This window comes from Sus scrofa, chromosome 13 (assembly GCF_000003025.6).
Source record: "Sus scrofa isolate TJ Tabasco breed Duroc chromosome 13, Sscrofa11.1, whole genome shotgun sequence".
Taxonomy (NCBI): domain Eukaryota; kingdom Metazoa; phylum Chordata; class Mammalia; order Artiodactyla; family Suidae; genus Sus; species Sus scrofa.
The window spans coordinates 200217824-200224135 of record NC_010455.5 but is presented as its reverse complement, the minus strand read 5'-3'; positions in this window follow the sequence as shown (position 1 = coordinate 200224135).

Here is a 6312-nt window from a genome sequence, read left to right as displayed (position 1 = left end):
AGGCATCCTTCTTGACACATCACACAGACTGTTCTTGGGGGACTTGAATGTGGGCCTGGATAACTCCCCCCCACACACCCCCGTTGGAGTCAGGCTTCGTTCTCAGGGAGTCATTTCCAAGAATCTAAAAGAGCAGGGTGGAGCCGGCAGGGGAGCAGGGAGGCCGGACTTAAGAAACATAGCTTTCAGGGAGTTCCGCTCTGGCTCAGCAGGCTAAGAACTCAACTACTAGTTGGGTTCATGAGGATGCGGGTTTGATCCCTGGCCTCGCTCAGTGGGTTAAGGACCTGGCATTGCCATGAGCTGTGATGTAGGTCAAAGATGTGGCTCAGATCTGGCATTGCCGTGGCTGTGGTGTAGGCTGGCAGCTGCAGCTCCAATTCAACCCTTAGCCTTGGAACCTCCATATGCTATGGGTGCGGCTCAAAAAAGAAAAGAAGAAATACAGTTAATTCACTACGCGGGCTTTCTCTCCCAGGCAGGACCATTTCCTTGGAGTTTGGGGTCTAGGAACTGAACCAACGTCTGTCTCTCGATCATGTAATTCAAGTTCATCATATTAGCCCCCGAGGAGAGGGAGTGGATTTGAGGATGATCTGATCTGATCTGGAAGAGGTGCCCAAGGTGACCCAGCCCCACAAATTGCTGAGGCTCCTTGGGTCTGCAGGGCCTTGTCACAGAGCCCCATGTGTCGCCCTCGCCTCCACCCTCCCCAGTGTGAGGCCTCCTCCCCAAACGTCCAGCCTGTGAGCCAACATTTTCTAATAATCATTTCCTACGTAAAATCAACAAGGGGAAAAATTCCTCTTCAAGCACACGTCTAGATGACTACATTTCTCTTTGACAGAGAATTATCAATGACGGCCCCATGGCTCCTGAGACTGTAGAGATTGGAAACCTCTGATTAATGGGGTAAGACAGATTGTTGATATTCGTGGAATTCAATATTCTAACCTCAGACCCATGTTTACAGCACATGGACTTGCAACTTTGAAAAAAGCCCTGCTTTTTTTCTGTTTGGTAATTGGGAGAGAGCTCTGGAGCAGGGAAACCAGGCCAACCTGTCTAGTTGGGTAGCCTAAACCAAACCGTCTATTTTATATGGTGGTTTAGAATTTAAAATCCACATAGACATAGAAAACGAACTCATGGTTGCCAAAGGGGAAAAGGGGGAGGGATAAATCAAGAGATTGGGATTAACAGATACACACTATATATAAAACAGATAAACAATAAAGACCTACTGAATAGCACAGGGAACTATAGTCACTCTCTTGTAATAACTTATAATGGAAAAGAATCTGAGAAAGAATATAAATAACTGAATTATATATATAACTGAATTATATACCTATAACTGAATTATATATATAACTGAATCACTTTCCTCTGCACCTGAAACATTGTAAATCAAATGTAGTTCCGTGAAAAAAATAAAAGAATTTAAAATCCACGTAATACCTGGGTATTCAATACCCTGTGATAAATCATATTGGAAAAGAACACGAGAAAGAATATACATGTATAACCGATTCGCTTTGCTGTACAGAGGAAATAAACACAACACTGTAAATCAACTATGCTTCAACGAAAGTTTTTTAAAAAACAAATAATACCTAGAGATTCTCGGGCCACAGTATTTTTCCTATTGTACCTGCCACTAGGCCTGTTGCAACCCTTCCAGCGCGCCCTGTGTTTAACTTTTCAAAGCCATGTAGGACTTCCCTCGCTCAAACAAGCAACAGAAAACATAACCCATGTGTCCCAGGCTGAAGTCATGTATCATTTTTTTCTTTCCTTCTTTTACCTAAAAAAAAAAAGAGTGAAACATGGAGCGCTTCATGAAATCCGACTCCACTGAAGAATGATAACATTTCATTCCACATTCGTGCAGCCCCCAAGTTCATAGTTAGATGAAGGCGACCACTTTCATTCCCATCATCTTGTTATGGCTTCAACATCACGCTGCGTTATTATTTGCCCCATTTTGCAGAGGAGGCCAATGAAGAACAGAATGAATAACTTACCCCAAATTACCCATGAAGCCAGGGTTATTAGAATTCCCAGGCCAGTGGGCTCACCACAAAACTACACCGCCTGACAAACAGACATGGTGGGGAGAGCAAGCCACGTCTCCATCCCACACGATCCCTGTTGACGCACCAGGTGGGAAAGAAGCCAGGTGTAATTTGTTCATGCCAAAAGAACGGGTGATGGGTCATTTGAATATTTTAGAGATAAGAGAACGCATGTCTTCAGAGGTTACTGAAATTTACTTTTTTTTTGAAGCAACACTGATGGATAAATCATAAACACAAGGTGACATGTGGGTTGGAAGCCATCCAGCATGGAGAATTGGTGGGGTTTGTGATAAAGGAGGAAAATGGGCCCTTTTTCTGAGGAATGCTCCAGAAGTTTCGTTGTGTTTCCAGAACCAGAAAGTGAGAATAAGCTTAGAATGTAGCTGAAAGATGAGCCGGAAGTAGAATGATAAAGTGGGTGGAGTTTATCTTTGTGCTTTTCCCATTTCCCCCCGGGGACCCCACCTGTTCGCTACAGCCTATTCCTGTCCTTGAGTCCTCCTGGTGACTCCTGTCTACTAAAAGGACACCTCGCTGCAGGTCTCCTGGAAAACCTCGTTGCCTCAGATGTCTCACCCCCATCAGACCTCATCCACCCCAGTCCTATTCCTTCAGACTTTGTTTCCCTGCCTGAAAATGGATGCAGGCAGATGAGTCAGAGAAACGGTCCTTACGAATACATTAGCCAGATGGTATGTCATCTCTCCTAGATGAAGATAATGACAATAATGTCATTTTTCACTGCACTTTCATTCTTCAAGAGATTTGAGAATATCATGGATGGATTGCAAAGAAAATGAGAATAAAAAATTTAGCTTCTGCTATACAAAAGAGGATTTTGCAGCAAAACAATAAGCTTAAAAGTCAGGCATTTTGGAGTTCTCATCATGGCTCAGCAGTTAACAAATCTGATGAGGACACAGGTTTGATCCCTGGCCTCACTCAGTGGGTGAAGGATCTGGCATTGCTGTGAGCTGTGGTGTAGGCCAGCAGCTACAGCTCTGATTTGATTCCTAGCCTAGGAACCTCCATTTGCCGTGAGCGCAGCCCTGAAAAAAAAAAAAAAAAAAAAAAGTCAGGCATTTTAGAGAGAAAGATTTTTTTCAATTCCTTTTCATTTGTTTTGACTGTAAATGGGATTCTCTCTGATTCCTCTTTCTGATCTTTCATTATTAGCATATAGAAATGCAATTGATTTCTGTTGTATTAATTTTGTAGCCTGCAACTTTGCCAAATTCGTTGATGAGTTCTAACACGTTGCTGCTGCTTCAGTTCCCTCTTGTCCGTTGGCATACCCAAAGCCAGGAGTGGAGGACTAAACCATAGAGTTGTACACTCAGAAGGAAAGGGAGAGTGGCGTCTGCACCTTCCAGCCCTAGAAGATTGTGGGATGCGGGCTGCCCGAAGGACGAGTTAGCGGTGAGCTGTGTGGGTCCCACTCCTGCCTCTTCCGGGATGGGAGACCCAGAGAGGGACGTACCTTTGCTAAGTCAAAGGGATGGTGAAAGCAAAGGGGTTCATTCTGTATTTTTTATTTGGGGGGACATCACTCTGTCGGGTGATTTCTCACAAGCACAGAGAGGCCCTTGAGAAACCAAGAGGATGGTGGAGCACTATGTAGCCGAGAGAGTCTAGTGACACTAGACAGGGGGCCACTAGCGAGCTCAGCGGAGTGGGGAAGGGGCTGTCAGCTAGCTCAGCTGAGTCGGGGAGGGACTGTCAAGTGGCCCATTATGGTGGGAGCCAAGTGACCCACATCGGAGGGTGTCTAGAGGCAGATGGATGCCATGGCAGAATCCCAGAAGGCTCCCTACCTTACCCCAACTCACCACCTGGCTCTGATGGGTCAGGAAGGAATAGCCTTTGGTTGCATCTGCCACGGAGGTCAGCTGGCCAGCTCTACCCACAAGGGGGTCAACCAGCCCCACCCACAGTCATGCACACAAACCCCCATCTTTCCTCCCTGTGCCCAGACACTACTTTGGGGAGAATGACAGGGTGAGGATGGAATCGAGACGGGTCAGGTTGCATCTCTGGACACTTTCAATTAGTGCTTCTCCCATTGGGGCTGAGGACTGGGCTGGGCTGGTCCTCCAACGCTGCTGGCATGAGATGATAGAAACAGTAAAACTGGGGGTAGATATTCAGAAGCACCCTGGAGCAATTTGACAGGATAATTTCGTGTTTACTGAAATCAATCATAAAAAATGTTGGCTTGTACTTTGTATGTCTTCTTAAATTTTATTTTCCAGTAATCCATTTCGATTGCATTTTATGAAAGTCTCTGCAGCTGGTTGGAAATTAAAAAAAAAAGGGTCCCCTTACCACAGATAGTTGGAAAGCACTGGATGTTGGAAGGGACCAGGATTTAAACCAGATGAACTATTTTTCCCTTCAAGTCAGTGAACAGGGACTTGTAGAGGTAGATCGGATTAGTTTTGGGAAAAATTAAAGAAGCAACGTGGCAAAGTTTCCTGCACGTCGGAATTGTAATGAGAATGAATATCCTACCCCCACCCCCACCGCATCTCTCAAGGCCTCCTTTTGGCTCCAGCTCATATGGCACCTTCAGGGAACACACCTGCAGAGTGTCCTCTTGGGGGGCACCCCCCCAACCCTCCCAGGGTGCCTTAACCCCCAAGAGATGTATTCCCTCAAGTGGCATGAGTCCTAAGAGGTAACTAGTGTGGGGCTCAGAGACAGAAATGCAGATGTGAGAGCCGCCCCATTTGAAGGAGTACATGAATCTGCTGTCCCAGCAAAGTGTGACTTTACGGACGCGAAACCAAGTTCTGGGTTCAGGAATCTTCCCTTCTGGCGCCATGGTCTTGATCTCACCCTTGTCAATGGGGATCATTCTAAAGACAAATAGCTGTGTCTATGTGTGGACAAACCCACATTTCACCAGTCCTGTCTGTTACAGAGGCATATTCTTGAATTTTGAGGATGCTTGACTTTCAGATAGATCTACCTACCTCAGGTTGCCTTAATGACCTCTTCAAACATATACAAGTCTTGTCTCGGGGCTGATTAACTTAATGACCCCAGAGGTGAGGGAAAGGCTGCACGTAGACACGGAGTAAGATCCTCTTTGAAAATCAACCGGAAACAAAGAAGAAATTTGGCCAAGAGCTGTGTAAGCCAATGGGAAGCAACTTCATATCCTGAGATTTGTTTTAGGAGGACAAGGGTAGGTAAAGAGACTTCTCAGTGACTGGTACCTCTCATCCCTTTGATACTGTTCTAAGTGCTTTCCTATTGGTCATCTGGTTTCATGCAGACAGCCACCTGCTGAAGCCAGCATCTCTCCCCACAGAGCGGGAGCCCCGAGGGTTGACATGGGCAGTTTGCCTGGAAGGGGCTGAGCTAAATTTCCAACGCAGCCTAAAGCTGTGGACCGATGGCCATGAGCCTTCAGAGGAATTGTATCGAAAGGACCACAGTGTCCACGGCCACCCATGACAGCACCTCGCTGCTTCTCTGTCGCCGTGTAGACTTCACCTCCAATAACACAGGAGGTGAGTCTGATCCAAAGGGAAGATTTTCCTACCTGGAATGTAGGCTGTTTTAACTAGAAAAGACTGGAGCACACATCTTATCAACTGAGGACTTCAGAGAAGCAAACACTTTGCTTTGAGAGCTGCAAGGTGGATGACAGAAGGGCCCCCAAGGTGAGCTGTAACCGCTGCTCTCATCTGCCAGCTGATAAGCAAGGTGGCCCTGCTCAGCATCAGGAAGTGAAGTAAGGAAATGACTCACTGTCCACCAGTCACTTGGACCCCAGCAAAGTGGCCTTGGGGGAACACTGCCATTTGGGGCCAATGTTTACAGAGAAGCATCTCTGAGGCTAAAACAGAGGTGGGGGAATTCCCATTGTGGCGCAGTGAAAATGAATCCGCTAGTACCCATGAGGATGCAGGTTCCATCCCTGGCCTCACTCAGTGGCTCAGGGATCTGGCGCTGCCATGAGCTGTGGTGTAGGTCGCAGATGCAGCTTGGATCTGGTGTTGCTGTGGCTGTGGTATAGGCTGGCAGCTGCTGCTCCAATTCGACCCCTAGCCTGGGAACTTGCATATGCCACTGATGTGGCCCTGAAAACCAAAAAAAAAAAAAAAAAAAGGGGGAGACAAGGGATGAGTAATGATCACAGTGAAATGTCTTTGAATTCCCTATCCCAGTGCTGCCCAAATCAGATCTGCCATGCAAAATTACCTGTGACTGTGTACACACG